The sequence below is a fragment of the Ptychodera flava genome, chromosome 3, assembly GCF_041260155.1.
Source record: "Ptychodera flava strain L36383 chromosome 3, AS_Pfla_20210202, whole genome shotgun sequence".
In the NCBI taxonomy this organism is placed as follows: Eukaryota; Metazoa; Hemichordata; class Enteropneusta; family Ptychoderidae; genus Ptychodera; species Ptychodera flava.
The window spans coordinates 21,691,522-21,706,393 of NC_091930.1; the positions used below are offsets into that span (position 1 = coordinate 21,691,522).

At 40.7% G+C, this 14,872-nt stretch overlaps 1 protein-coding gene and 1 long non-coding RNA gene across 2 annotated transcripts in view; one reads left to right on the plus strand and one right to left on the minus strand.

The window, feature by feature from the left end:
• LOC139129765 (uncharacterized) overlaps window positions 1-14,872 on the plus strand; it is a 29,379-nt gene that overhangs the window by 4,653 nt on the left and 9,854 nt on the right. Inside the window, exon 2 of the long non-coding RNA XR_011551664.1 lies at window positions 10,166-10,253. This is a non-coding gene — a long non-coding RNA (uncharacterized lncRNA). The remainder of the gene's footprint in view (window positions 1-10,165; window positions 10,254-14,872) is intronic.
• The window catches only part of LOC139129764 (uncharacterized), a 31,521-nt gene that overhangs the window by 1,352 nt on the left and 15,297 nt on the right, over window positions 1-14,872 (minus strand). The window lies entirely within an intron of this gene.

Below are 14,872 nucleotides of genomic sequence, written 5' to 3' on the forward strand. Positions count from 1 at the left end.
CATTTACAAACCGGGTCGACTGTTATGGCCGTCTCGCTTCAGGACGGCCGGAGGTCAAATATCAAGAGTTTAAAGGGGCTTTTTGGCAGTCAAACGCTTGAAAATTCACAAAATACACTTCAATTTAACCGAATCCTTACAAATTTCTCAATCTTGCATGTTTTGGACTTCGAAAACCTTAACCTCGGGTTCCATGTCGAGAGTTAGGCATCACACAGTGCCGCCATCTTGGCCGCCGATACGTTCGAAGTTCACTATCGCGATCGATTTGGTCACCAAATCGCGTCATTTTTCCATAAAATATTCTCAAAAAACTGTAAAATCTATCATTTCTATCACCCAGAGGGCAGTAGCTTGGCATAATATAGTTGTCTTCCGTGTCTACGGCATGGTAAAGCTTTCAAAACGTACGTACGTGTTTCGTTCAATGCACTGTGGCCGTATCCGCGTACGGGTGAAACTGCAGACCTGATTACATGTAAATATTCATGAAAACCGCTGACCTCTTTTGAAGAAAGTTCGCATAAATTACTGGAATTTTCGATTGTTAGGCTGCATGATGTCATTATTTTAGTCCTTATATGGTACTAAACTGGGTTCAAAGGGTCAGGAATACCCTCCTTCTGGCTGAGTTCGGCAATGCATAGCTAAGTTAGGCATAAGCATAGAACGCAATCACTGTCGGTTTATATACCGACGTGGCGCTGAGAGCGAGAATGCCGTGTCGGTTTATAAACCGACGCGGCACTTTAAGGGTTAAAGTACGGGGTCGGTAAGTTTACTGGGATGTGTTTTACGTGTTCAGCAGCTTCGCAAGGTGTACACCAGCAACAGATATTGCTGCGTCCCAAGGGACGCGTGGTTTAGTTTTTGAGGGGTCCTGCGTCCGGTTTTATGCGTAAAGGACGCAGAAATGCGCGTCATGTAAAACCCTGATGAACTTTGGTAATTAGACGGTATCTCAAAAGTGGTTGGGTGTAATATGCCACAATTTTGTGAATTGTTAGTGAGGCCCTGGCACTTTTATTGCCACTTGTCTGGTGGATTTTACCTCTGTGATAATTACTTATTTGCATAATTAATGAAGTTTGGTAATTAGGCTGTACATCAGTAGTGGTGCAATTTAAAATACTACAATCTTGTGCAATTGTTACTGAGTAAAGTGTCATTGTTTTGTGTTATGTGAATTTTATCTTTGTGGTAAGTAATAATTTACATGATTAATGAATTTAGATAATTATGCAGTATCTAAATAATAGTTTGTTGCAATATGCTACAGTTTTGTTATTTTCTTACTGAAGCCAACACAGTTTTATTGCCTGCTGTCTGTTGTATTTTATGTCCATATGGTAATCACTTACTGCATAATTAAAAAAATTCATCCTGTATCTCAATAATGGTTGAGTAGAATGTACAACAATTGTTTTGGAATGTAAGGGAAACAATGGCAGTATCACTGCATTTGGTCCAGAGAATTTGAATGCTGAAATAATTACTAATTTGCACAATTAATGAACTAGGGTAATTATGCTGTATCTCAATAAAGGTTTGGTGTATTACCGTATACTACAAGTATGCAGACATGTTACAGAGGCCAAGACAGTGTTTTTGTCTTTTTTTAGTGAGTTGAATCTTTGTGGTAACTACTAATTTGCATAATTAATAAATTAGGAAAAAAGGCTATATCTCAACAAATTTTTGGTGTAAATTAATATGCTACAATCTTGTGGAATTTTTTTTCTGAAGCCAAGGCAGTGTCTTTACATTTGTTTAGTGAATTCTGTGTCTTTTTTAATTTCTGAAGTATTTTTAGAATATTTGGGGGGTCTTCACGATGTTGTGTTTGCCAAGTCAATGTTGTATTGTAAGGGGGTGAATATGGCCATTGCTGCATTTGAATTTAGATGTAAGATACCACAATTGAGCACAATTTCTGTCATAACAATGTTTTTATTCAGTGGTTGAAAAAGATTTGGGTGTTTTTGTTTATTTAATACATCTATCAACGTTTTTGAATGTTGGACGGGGAGTGAACCCAAGAAACTCTCAAAATTTTCAAAAATTTCCAATGACAACGTGGCCCCAGAATTTACAAATGTTGTATTCACTGAACAGTGATGTGCTGCACTGTATGGAATATGTGAGCTCAGTGCAATATGTGATGCACTGTCATGTGCTGAAAGAATTTTGCAAATCCGGAGATGTTTTTGGAAAGTGTCTTAACGTGGCCCAAAATGGCTCTTTTTGATCTTGTGATTGATTATGATCTTCGTACAATTCACAATTACATATTAAGTGTAAAGTTAATTGTTTTTGTGATTGTGATTGTTAATATTCATATTCACAGGCATGTAAACAATGCATTACTGTGTGTTTGTGGGCATGTCACATGGTTTATCTCAACCAATTAAAATGCATAGGTTAGGGCATGGAAATATAATTTAAGATACCACAGGCACCACTCAACAGTTTAATGATGTCACCATTCTACAACTTTAATGTTTTATCGATGGCATGTCAAAAATCAGCGGTTTCTTTGTTCCTAGAATAGTTTTATCATAAGAGGCTAGGGTGAACTTACAAAACAGAATAGCAAGAAGCAAAGCAGGTCAGGATAGAGGACAGTAACTATCAAAACAACACTGTGAAGGATGATATTTGCATTGTTGAATAGGTTTCACTGGGACACTTAATATAATGTGGTTTTGAAAGCAGTGTTGTTGGTGTAGCAATGAGTAATGGACAGTATTTCCAGGGAGATATGCTGAAGGACATTATTTTCACAAAGGAATATAGTGAAGGACAATATTTTTACCACAGAATAGAGAGGAGGACAGTATTGTCATGACAGAAGTGAGTATCAGTAATCCCTGATACAGTAGCTAATTAGGCAGTTTATGGACTAATTGCTGTGAGTGGTCAAGAGATCAGGGGTTGCAATTAAATTGTCAAGGAGATTATTTGGAGACACTGATATTTTTATGAAGTTCTTTATTGGAATTTAGAAATATCATCCAAAGGATATGCTACGTAATAAATATTACTATACTCCAGTTGGCATTGACCTGTATGATGTAAACATTGTCTTTCTCTGTCTTTCACGTCATTCGGTGCTCTTTGTTGGCCTCTTGGTGGCATATTCAAGTCTGTTAGGTCCTTATTGATAATGAAAACTCAATGTCTCCTTTTTTCCCCATGCTACTACCAGTATAAGGCCCAACTCACATTTTCTGTTGGAAATAAGAAATGCATTGGGAGATCAAATTCACTAGCATTTGCTGAGTTTATTCAGTTGTTTGCTGCTTGTGTTACTTTGGCTGTCTCCTGGTTTACAATGTACTAACATCATCCAGCCCCTCTTTAGTGTTTGCTCTTTGTACAGAGAACATACATCTGGCATTTTTTACAACATTTCTAATTCTTTGTTCTTGTGTTTAGATGCACCACTTCAGAACTAATGCACCATTCCCATGAAGCAAAACCCTGTACAGCACCCAAATGCTGACAATTAATCCCCAAACCATCTCAGTTCCTTTTCTGCTACAACTTGTGAGTATGACCCGGGGGGGGTAACTCCATGGCTAATAGTACGGGGGGGGGGGGGGGCTCCGCACGAACATGGAAACCCAAACTGTTGTGATACCAGTTTTGAGCAAAAAAACCTACCCTTTCTGATACCTAGTTGTGGAAACGCAGCTATCTCTTGGCAGGGTAGCGTGAGTTGCTATGTGAGTGGCGGGGTTGACCTTTGACCCGCATAGCAACTCACGCTACCCCGCCAACAGATAGCTGCGTTTCCACAGCTATCTGATACCATACAATACCATACGTATACAGATACGACTCACTCGCCTTGCGTACCAGGGGTACCAACAGTCAAACCGACAGATCAGAAATATTGATGGTACATCTGGGATGTAGATACATGGGTTTCCAGTGTTGACAGCATGATTTTTTAACAAATGTCAGTTTGTGTTTAAAACCGGACCCTTTCTCATACCAACACCTCGTGAAAAGTATACCCTTTCTGATACCAAACAGTGCAAAAAAACGACCCCTTTCGCGCGGACCCTCCCCGTATAGCCATCTATGGGAGTTACCCCCCCGGGGAGTATGAGACCTTCGTGCTGTTCTGTGACAGTGAACACTTTGTCCTGTTGCTAGGCAACCCCATTCACTGACAGTTAACACCAGGTGTGAAACAGACTCATTTCAACAAGTCATCGCTTTGCACTTACAATACAGCATCTACACTATGAACTCTGTCTTCATTTCTTGAACTTGAAGCACAAAGATACATTTGCTAGTGTCTGCGACCCCAGGAATACTCAACCAAAGCCTACGTGCAATAAGCCAGTGCATGAATCTTATTGTTGAGTTTACATTGCTCGATGTCTACCTGCAAGTGAATCGCCATCCATATAACATTTCAGTCAGCAGACTCATCTCTATTTTTAATATATTACCACAAACAGTGTTATGGCAGCACCGAAAACACGATTTACATCACATCAGTTGCGTCAGTCTTTTCAATGCAGTGGACTGTAGACCTTTTCTTTTGTCATTCACTTAGCAGTATTGCAGTTTTCTAGTAATTTCTCATAACTGCCTTTATATCTGTACATAAGTTTCCTCACATCATGCATTCCACTGATGATAACATGCTCATTGCAGGACTTTGCTTCACAGTGACTGACATTTCCTGCTACAATGGACTTTGCACTTCCATTGATGGCAACATGCTTTTGAAGAGACATTGCTTTGCATGTACTGGCATTTCTGTACATGCCTGTTCAGTTCACTGCTTTACAATGTTTATTTGCTTCATTGCCTTAATCACCATACCTCCACCTGTCTGCTCCCCCAGACTCATATCATATCACAATGATCCCTGGGACTCCAATCACCCGCCATACACCATGCACTCTCCATCTATCTGACTCCCCAGCCTCCACTACCACGATCCCCTGGGTTCTGGGTCACATCTCTTTAGCTGTGCGCATTTCTCTGTTGATTATGTCTTCCTCATATTACACTACCATGATCCTCTCTGTTCAATCAACATCTGTTTTGTCTCCATCTGTCTGACTCCCCCAGGCATGCTGGGCCCCCGGTCACATGCTCTACTCTATCCCATGCATGTCACCCTGGGTTCGACTCACTTGTCTAAACTCCAGGAATGTTTCAGTGTCTGTACCATTCTCCATCTGTCTAATGTCCCTACGCTGGTATCATGTCACCATGATCCCCTGGATTTCAATCCATGCATGTTTTCATAGTCTGAACAGTTCTCCACCTGTTTGACTCAACCCATGCAGTCCTGTATCATCTCATAGTGACCCCCTAGGCCAATTCAGTCACCTACCTCATACATTTTGCACTGTCCGTTCAATATCAACCTGTTTAACCCCTCACCCCAGTTTGTATCATATCACAGTGATCCCCTTGAGTCACCTGCTTCTGCCTGTGGGTTTGTCACAGTCCATTCTAGTCACCACCTGTCTGGCCTCTCCTAGGCTCATATCATATCACGCATGTTCACTGTTTGTTCTGTTCTCCACCTGTCTGAATTCTCCCATGCTTGTATCCCGGGATATGTCACCACGATCCATAGGCCAGAGTCCCCTATCATACCCCACACATTCTTTGTCGCCTGTTTTCTTCATCTATTCTGTTCCCACCAGACTACCCCCCCAGGCTCGTATCACATTGCAATGATCCCCCGGGCTTGAGTCATCTGTTTACACCAGTGTCCAGTGTGCTTTTTCATTGTCTGTTCCACGTTCCACCAGTTTGGCTCCCCCAGGCTCATATCATATCACAATGATCCCCTTGGTTTTCAAGTCACCTTTCATTGTTGGTTTCATTCTTTACTTGTCTACCGGTAACTCCTACCAGGCTCGTGTCATGTCACCATGACCAGCTGGGTCTGACCTTGTCATACTTTACACAATGCTTTATTATCACTTTTCTTTTCTGTTGCCACCCCATTGGCTTGTATCATACTCCCATGATCCCCTGGGCTTGAGTCATCGTTCAGAGAAGTTTTGAGGTTTCTTGTATGTACATGCAGTTTTCCGCTGGTTTCGTTTCATTTGCAGTAAACACTGTTAGTTGTATCATAAAGCAGTGTGATGTGTTTCACAAATATATCAGGAGTTATTGACTGACTGATTTGATCATCTACTGAGTTCAACAGAGTAGGTAATTAGGCAATGTTCAGGTATGAACAGCAGTGTGTGATTAATTGATCAGAGGTTTCAATGAAAGGTTTTTATATGGAGATGTGACTGTTTTGTTGGACTATGATATTATATACATGTCTTTATTGGAAATAATCACAGATATCATAAAGAAACAAGTGAAAGGATGTGCAGATTCCATTCTTCTGAATTTCTGCATTTTATCTTGTATTTAGCTGCATGTAATTGTCTGCACATTAATAAGGCTTCCCTTGTAATCACTGAAATATTGGCGAATTTCTGAGTTTCAAACATTCCCATTTCGTACTTTCTGTGACAAAGTTGTCCTTCATCCTATTCTGTTGTGAAATTAATCATCCTTCACCATATTCTGCACTGATAATGTTTTCCTCAACCATCACTGTATTCTGGAGAGATTATACTGTCCATCACTCATATCTGCACTGAAAAGACTGTTCTTATCCTTACTGTATTCAGAAATACCAGCCTTCTCTTTCCTCAGTCTTTCAATGCCTTCATATTATGAGTCTGACAACTTATCGTAAACATGAAAAATATTCATATGTCTCCTTCCCAGAAACCAATCAGCCATTTGAACTCCCATTTTCCTCATAATTAGTCAGAGACGGAGTATATAGAATTGATATTTACATTTCAATTGATTACGGTTTAATATACAGCCATAATGCCTTTTGCATAAAACTTAAAATAACAATGAAATTATATTAAAAATCTTCTACACAATATAATAACCACCAGTCATTGCAGTAATTGAGTTTTATGTGATGAAAATATTACTGCATTTGCTGTGACCTTGAATGACCTTTGATCTACTCTACTGTATGTATCTCAGCAACTACATTTCTTGAGGTGTTGATCAGTGTAAGACTAGGTAATTGATTTCTCAATTTTTGAAAGAGAAATTTTATGACCCTTTACTCTTACATCTCTCAGAACTTACTAAGGGACTGTAAATAATTAAAACATGTGCAAAATGCAATTTCTGTGGGGTTTTTTGGAGGGTTGGTGCTGTGGCTGTATTTTGATTACAGTGGCACTGTGCGCAAAAATCACACTACATGTTTTTATATTGCAACATACATGTTTTTGTGTATCAAAAATGTAGCGCTATATTGTTTGGTGTGTACCATGCCAGTGGAGCACTGGTTCTACACCAGCATTACTTTGACATACCGGAACATTTGGTTCAGCGCATGAGTAAAACAACATAATAATCATTTTGAATTCAATTCATTTCATTCTGTTGGTCGCATCATTGTTGACAAACTTTCGTTAAGGGGAAGGGGGTGGGGGTGGGGGGGTGTTGGGGGGTTGAAGTGGAACTCACCTAGTTGTGTTTACTGTGCCCATGTTTTAATTATCCATGGCCCCCTAAGGCTACAGCTATGGTTTTGGTAAGATTGTTACTGGTATTGGATGACCTTGGATGAAAGTTGACCTGATTTCACACATTTCTGCAACTACCAAGGCTATAATAGGTTTGATTACAGTTTGACATTGACTACAATGTGATCAAAATTTATTCGTCAATTTTGGGGATGATCAGGGCTGTCAATTATAGCCGGTCACCGGCGGCAAATCGCTGTCTGACACAGGTCTTGCCGCCGCCTGTTTTCCCTATTCAAGGCCTGCAATAATGATCTTTACACACGTTATGAATTCTTTCCTGTCCAAATTCTACCGTTGGCTGCGCTGTGCTACAGAGGCGCAGCCCCTAAGGCTCGTTGGTAGCCGATTTCTGATTGGTTTTAATCGGTACTGTCAAAAAGCTTTACGTGTTCTGATTGGTTTTCGGACGTACACGATCGATATGGCTACAAAGTCGACAGCCTCGTTGGATTTGGGTCCAAAAAGACCCCCGAGAGGCTCACACTAGCTCTGGATATAAAAGTAATGTCAATATTTGTAGATCATTTTATTTTCCTGAGGAATTTCAGTGATCGGGGTTTCAATCCATCAATGGTATAGCATGCAATGCAGATTTCACGCCGCGTCTGAGCAAAATGCCATAGCATTACGTGTATTTAGCGACTGGAATTTTTGATTTGTTTTCCCGTTTGCAGATCGTGAACGCTCTTTACAATGAGTAAGAATCGTTTACTCAACGCAAAACAAACTTTGTGGGGATTGACATAATTTTTAGTGAGTTTTGACTACCACTGAATTTGTTTGCACCAAGCCGCCGTTCTATGAAATGTATTCATACGGTAGTACATGCTGTGTACTGTGATTGTTTCGAGTATTGAAGTTTGATAAATATTTTCCGACATCCGAAATCTTTCCTCAAAAGCAAATATCGGTATTCCGATCCTTCAAAATCATTTACCAAGACCAACATTTTTTAATGTTTAGGGCAATCACAAAATTTAGCTAGGCTTGACTATATACTTTCGCGGTATCTTGCACGTACGTGCGGCGCGGCGGTAAACCATGTTTTGGATATGGATATAACATGCATGTAGTGAGCCTACCCACTTGGCAGGCGTGGGTTTCGACAAAACTCTGACTATTGTGAGGGATATCAGAATAGATACTATGATAGTCATCAGGAGAAAATATTTGATCGTTAACTTTCACGCGCAAGGATTTACTACGTAAATAAATCAACATACTCTCAATCTTGTCAACTGAGAGGCCGACGGACAACGAAGGCACGCAATTTCATTAGTGGACTGGATGTAAACTTGAGTATTGTAATTGTTTGTATGACGAAGCGTCCACTCAAATTGTCTCTGGTAATGGTCTCGCATTTACCCCATTACATTTGTAAATTTTCACACTGGAAATTCATAGCCGGTAACTCTGAGGAGAGGTCTTGAAACAGACAAAATAAAATTACAGCAGTATCAACCAGACGCAGATCGGAATTTTTAGTCATGACGTTATGACATCAGTTTTACAGTGGGGACAAGATTTTTTTAGATTCTAATACGATTAGCTGTTTTTGAATGGGAACGTATTACAATTATTGAATTACTTTCTGCAGATGTTGTTTCTTAAGAAATAGTTTCTGCAGGTGTAGTTTCTAAAGCTACATCTGAACACGGTCTTTTGTGGAGGGACCGTGATCTGAAGAAATAGTTTTTGCAGATGTGGTTTCTGCTGAAGCTACTGTTTCATCAGCCTGAGAATCACACAATATTGAGGTATTGTCAGCTGGTACTGCTATACCGATACAAACCTTGGGCTTAGATGAGTACTCCAGTGATTCTGATTATGGTTCAGATTATGATCTGAACCATAATCCATAAGGTTGTAATTCAACCATAAGGTTGTAATTCAACACAATTTGTAGGCAAATAATAATAATAACCTGGTGTATCAATAAACATATAAACTCTGTAATACTTCTGTTTGTCTTCCATAATTTATTTCACAAGATTCAATTTCATGTTACTTTTTATACTTCAGTTATAATAAACTTGACAGTAAATTGCCCTCAAAAGTGCCACCACAGGCCACCAATTGAAGATGAATAATTAGAAAAGCTTCAGCTTCAGGAGGGGGGACACCCCCCTCCTGGCCTCCCCCCGCGTGCGCTTGCGCGCACGCCTTGCTCTGCTTCGCTCCGCACAAGGCTGTACCCTCCTATTCTTTCAATTGTACCCTTCTATTCTGAAAAACATTGACAGCCCTGGATGATCTTCAACAATCTTTGACTTGCTACCGAGTATATCAGAAATGACATGGGCTAGAGGTTTAGTTTTCGGTGGATATTAATCAATATGGGACTGTATTTTTCCAAAAGTTTTAGAATGATATTTTACCTTCAACTTACTCAAGGGGGATATCAGCAACTGCAACAACAAAGTACATCTTCAGAATAAAATACTGTACAGTGTAGCACCTTGTCTCTTTTATAGCAAGTTCAGTATACCTTCATTTCAGCTGTGTAAAATATATGCACTTGATGACAGAATATCAAAACTTTTGTTTTTCAGGCTACATGAAGTGACATTATCTCACTGCTACTCTGCAATCTAAGGTCGTCAGATTCAAAAACACTGAGTTTACTTCAAACCAAGTAAGGTATGTGTTATTCTTTCACAGTCAAAGTTCAACATAAGATGGCCTTAGTTATAATCTGTGCACACAGCACTGCCTTGCTGTGATGGGTATGGATATGCTCTGAGCATATGGATATAGATATGCGCAGAGCATGCTCACATCATTGCATTGTGGGATATCCACCAAGTTGGGTCATATACATTGTCCTAGACTTGCAAGTCTGTTGGCATTTAAATATCACAACAGAATAAATTTATGGTTCTTTAGTAAGCTTTAGCAGGCTGTTGCATTAGTGGTAGGCTGATGCATAGATCTGTGTTGAAACAGTTTCCCCAGGAAGAATGGTGTTGCAACCATTGATCCATGTGCTGTTATTCTCTATTACACCAATTATAGATTTCAAGAATATTCCATGTGAGAAATTTGTGACTTCTGTATTTCAAAGTGGGTAAATAACAAGTTGATTGAGTAGGACTGAAAACGATGGTATTCATGGAACAAGGAGATTCGGTTTGTGATGGAGGCCTACATGTACCGGTATATACCACTTAACAGTGTGGTATAAGTAACATACCACACTTAACAGTGTGGTATGAGTATGTCGGTCTCAGACCTAATTTTCTGATCATTTTCTGCATGTCATTGCGATTGTTCATCTCAGATCATACAAATGGAAGAAAACCTCCCTCATTAAATTTTGAGAACTTTTGTGTCTGAGTTTTTACTGTTTTCACTGACTGGCAATCGACACACTATAAGTATTGTGGTTGAATTTTAGGTTTGCATTTACTGACATTGTTGGTATAGGCAGTGTTGCTGAGTATTATGTATGGTTACAGGAGTGCATTCATTGACTGTTGGTATACAGGCAAACTGTTGTGGTTGGGTTGTAGACTGCATTCACTGCATGACAGATGGTATACAGGCATTGTGACTGAGTGTTGTGGATGGGTTGTAGGACTGAAATGCATTCACTGACTGTTGGTATACAGGCAGTGTGACTGAGTGTTGTGGTTGGGTTGTAGGACTGCATTCACTGACTGTTGGTATACAGGCAGTGTGACTGAGTGTTGTGGTTGGGTTGTAGGACTGCATTCACTGACTGTTGGTATACAGGCAGTGTGACTGAGTGTTGTGGTTGGGTTGTAGGACTGCATTCACTGACTGTTGGTATACAGGCAGTGTGACTGAGTGTTGTGGTTGGGTTGTAGGACTGCATTCACTGACTGTTGGTATACAGGCAGTGTGACTGAGTGTTGTGGTTTGGTTGTAGGACTGCGTTCATTGACTCTTGGTAAACAGGCAGTGTGACTGAGTGTTGTGGATGGGTTGTAGGACTGCATTCACTGACTGTTGGTATACAGGCAGTGTGACTGAGTGTTGTGGTTGGGTTGTAGGACTGCATTCACTGACTGTTGGTATACAGGCAGTGTGACTGAGTGTTGTGGTTGGGTTTTAGGACTGCATTCACTGACTGTTGGTATACAGGCAGTGTGACTGAGTGTTGTGGTTGGGTTGTAGGACTGCATTCACTGACTGTTGGTATACAGGCAGTGTGACTGAGTGTCGTGGTTGGGTTGTAGGACTGCATTCACTGACTGTTGCTATACAGGCAGTGTTGCTGAGTGTTGTGATTGGTTTGTAGGACGTACTGCATTCACTGACTGTTGGTATACAGGCAGTGTGAATGAGTGTTGTGGTTGGGTTGTAGGACTGCATTCACTGACTGTTGGTATACAGGCAGTGTGACTGAGTGTTGTGGATGGGTTGTAGGACTGCATTCACTGACTGTTGGTATACAGGCAGTGTTACTGAGTGTTGTGGTTGGGTTGTAGGACTGCATTCACTGACTGTTGGTATACAGGCAGTGTGACTGAGTGTTGTGGTTGGGTTGTAGGACTGCATTCACTGACTGTTGGTATACAGGCAGTGTGACTGAGTGTTATGGTTGGGTTGTTGGACTGCATTCACTGACTTTTGGCAGTGTTCGAAATAACGCCTGTCGGCAGTCCGAGACTGGCTATTTTTCCACTGGACTGGTAAAATAAAAAAAGTTACCAGTCCGTCGGACAGGTTGAATTCACCGTGGGGTCAACAATTAACTTTGGCTGATCATACTTCATAGACCGTTATGTGACACTGGCCGTCCTGGATTGCGCCGCCAACCCTATCATTTGCCCCTCCTCAGTTCATGTATTGCAAGTAAGAAACAAGCCGATTGTACAAAATGACGCATGACCTTGAAAATCAACCAATCAAAGTAGATTTTGCATGAGTTTCAAAGTACTGTGGCAATCGACAATAACACATAATTGCGAGGTGTTAAGTTTTGAGGAATTACGATCCGTTATTATCTAGGCCTACCAACTCTCCCGGCTAAACGAAGAACACCGGAGGAAACCTTACGGGCAAACAGGGAGTATGATGCCACGAAACGTAAGAGAACAATTGTTCAGTCATGGAATATTGAATTTAAAGATTGTTTAGTCACCGACGATAGTGCCCACGAGCAGAAGTTGTACTGCAAATTATGCACAACTGTGTACGCGCCAGGGTTTTACATGACGCGCATTTCTGCGTCCTTTACGCATAAAACCGGACGCAGGACCCCTCAAAAACTAAACTACGAGTCCCTTCGGACGCAGAAATATCTGTTGCTAGTGTACATGGTGTATATCTCGCGAAGCTGCTGAACACGTAAAACACATCCCAGTAAACCTTACCGACCCCATACTTTAATGGAATGCTCCGTAGTGCATTGGCCTCCACTGTTTGATGACCAATGGTACCCGCGGAAACAAATTTTATAACCGTAAAAAGTGACTTTCAAAATGTAAACTGATTCTTAATTGGTCGATTTCTTGTTTGCGTCGATTAACACATGTATGTTTATGCATCATGGCGGGTCGTGTCAAACACCCAAAACAGGCCGATCTGCGAAAGTTTTTCGGCGGCCGCAGCAACCAGCACGATGCGGGTTTGGTCGAGGCCGAAACAGCAGCTACGCCATGCGATACTGATACATGTACATCAGGTCCCCCGGCCAAGTCAGCAAAATTACGAACATTCAACAGAAGTTGGCTCGATAGGTTTAAATGGCTTCGATATTCTGAAGAGCGAAACGTCATGGAATGCGATGTATGTTTGAAAGCGAATGTCACATGCCCGTTCACGGAAGGTTGTTCCAATTTCCAACATTCAACTCTCACTCGTCATCAGGACTCGAAAAGTCATCTCACAAGTGTTAAAATCCTAAGCTTCAGGTCGCAATTTACTACTGCTTGCAAATCTGCAGAGGACCGGCAGTTGCAGGGTAAGAGTAACGAACTCGAGGCGTACGCTGCACAATTACGTACTGTTTACCTGATCGCTAAACGTGACCTTCCGTGCGATGTATTCACTGACATCATGCATCTACAGAATCTGAACGGCTTAGACATCGAATATTACAAACGTCCTCAGATAGTTATGGAGTTTGAAGAGTGTATTCAACGTGTGATCGAGAAGTCCCTGATTGATAGTATACATGCAAGTGACTTCATCGGTATAATGTTGGATGAGACATTACCGTTCATAAGAAACTTGCTATATATGTTCGATATATTCAGAATGGCGAGGCGAATGTTTCTTTCCTCGGTAACCAGCAAATTACAGATGCCACTGCTGCAGGGGTCGAAACCGCCTTGATTGAATTTTTGATTAGCAAAGAAATCTGTGACGCGGCCGTAGACAAAATATACGAACTAGGAACAGACGGGGCGGCCGTAATGACCGGTCGTTTGAACCTTGTTCAAGTGCATTGTGTTGCACATCGATTGAATCTTGCTGCTTCTCAAGCAGGCAGAGATATTGAATATTGCAAAGAATATCATAATATAATCCATTCATTGTATAAATACTTCAATGACTCTAGTGTGAGATATGACAAACTTAGAGAAATTCAAACTCTGTTGAATGGGAAGGCAAAACAAATTACTGAGCCTACATCTGTTCGTTGGTTGTCGGTTGAATCAGCTGTCAAGATGATTTTCATCAGTTTTGAGCCAATTGCCTTGGCACTTGCGAGTGACAAAAAAGGGGGAAAGGCTGATGGGCTGTTGAAATTTGTCTCTAATTCATTGTTTCTGCTATTCACTGCCTTATTGATTGATGTCCTTACTGTGATAGGAATTTTGAGCCTTACATTTCAGAAAGATTCTGTCAACCTATCCCATATCAAAAAAAGTGTTCAGTCTACTAGGGACACATTGAATACAATGACTAATGATTCACACACTGTCAGAGAAGTCTTTAATGATTTGGGTGATGTTCCTGGCAATGGTCAGAAAAACACATACAAAAACATTCAAATCACTGACAATCAGCCACTCAGACAGAGGTTCTGTAGTGTACGAGCAAATTATATCAACAAACTGCTGCATAATTTAGATAGCAGATTTCCAGATGATGAGATGAATATTCTGGAATGTTTTGATGTGATTCTCAACCCACACAGATATCCTGACAATGTGGCCAACCTACCTGACTATGGGGTCAACCAGCTTGATCAACTGTTGAATCATTATAACAATACACCAGGTATTGATGCTGATAGAGCTGGGGTACACTTTCTGTTTTACAAACACTTCACAAGATCTCAT